Source organism: Orycteropus afer, unplaced genomic scaffold, assembly GCF_000298275.1.
Source record: "Orycteropus afer afer isolate SDZICR_OR568_19922 unplaced genomic scaffold, OryAfe1.0 scaffold00599, whole genome shotgun sequence".
Taxonomy (NCBI): domain Eukaryota; kingdom Metazoa; phylum Chordata; class Mammalia; order Tubulidentata; family Orycteropodidae; genus Orycteropus; species Orycteropus afer.
The window spans coordinates 632,306-633,698 of NW_006922186.1; the positions used below are offsets into that span (position 1 = coordinate 632,306).

The following is a 1,393-nucleotide window of genomic DNA, read 5'->3' on the forward strand; positions in this document are numbered from 1 at the left end:
ATATTTACAGGTAAGCTGGGACACCTCATTCACTGCTTTACCATTTCCTTGTTCAGTGTAATCAATGTGCTAAAGGCAATAATAAACACAGAAAAGCAGGATTTTATAACCAGGCCTAAGGAGTCACTTTGTCTGAGACTAACTGATGAGTGATTGAAGTTGATACAAACAATACAACTAATACATTCAACTCATTAAAGTTGATACAATGTCTAGCCATCTTGTAGACCATCTTCAATGATCCTCTGAGTTGTAAGGCACACTAAAAGTACTTTATTTCCTCCCCTCTGTACACATTACCTCTTCTCATTCATGGAAAAACAACAGTGACAACTTCCTCGTAACCCCTTACCAGAAGAGACTGGAATGCAAAATCTGTGTTAAAAAATAGTTAATATAGTTCTTTCATTTTGGCGCTGTGGCAGCAGCCATGAGTATGCTCAGGCTTGATTCCAGTGTCCTCCGCTGTGGCAAGAAAAAGGTCTGTTTGGACCCCAATGAGACCAACTAAATAGCCAATGCCAAATCTTGTCAGCAAATCCGGAAACTGATCAAAGATGGCCTGATCATCCGCAAGCCTGTGACTGTCCATTCTCCGGCTCGATGCCTGAAAAATACCTTAGCCCGCCAGAAGGGTAGGCATATGAGCATAGGTAAGAGAAAGGGTACTGCCAATGCTTGAATGCCAGAGAAGTTGACCTGGATGAGGAGGATGAGAATTCTGCCCTGGCTGCTCAGAGGATACTGTGAATCTAAGTAGATTGACCGCCACATGTACCATAGCCTATACCTGAAGGTGAAGGGGAACGTATTCAAGAACAAGAGGATTCTCATGGAACACATCCACAAGCTGAAGGCAGACAAGGCCCGCAAGAAGCTCCTGGCTGACCAGGCTGAAGCCCGCAGGTCGAAGACCAAGGAAGCATGCAAGCGCCGTGAGGAGCAGCTCCAGGCCAAGAAAGAAGAGATCATCAAAACTCTGTCCAAGGAGGAAGAGACCGTAAAATAAAGCTCCCCCTCTCTTGTCTGTACATAGTGGCCTTGGCAGTTACATAGATCAATCATTCAATAAAGTAAGCCATTATCTGCCAAAAAAAAAAAAAAATAGTTAACACAAAGGCATTACCAAAGAGGTGTGTCCATACAGGCACAAAATGTCAAACTATTATCTACCATTCAATCAAAAAATGAAGATAGTTTTCACTTAATATCTTGTTATCATGTAACCAATAAGAAGCAATGAGAAAAGTGACAATGAACCTTGGTCAAGAGATCAAAACAAATTCAAGTTGATACCCTACTCCAGAATCATGTTGTAGAAGGCAAAGCTTGGGCTCAAATCTGGCTGGCTGAGTAGAGGATTTATAATGTAGGAATGTAGTCAGGACTCCTA

At 42.3% G+C, this 1,393-nt stretch overlaps 1 pseudogene; it reads left to right on the top strand.

The window, feature by feature from the left end:
* Positions 1-430: 430 nt before the first annotated feature.
* On the top strand, positions 431-1,009 carry LOC103210360 (annotated as a pseudogene).
* Positions 1,010-1,393: the final 384 nt, after the last annotated feature.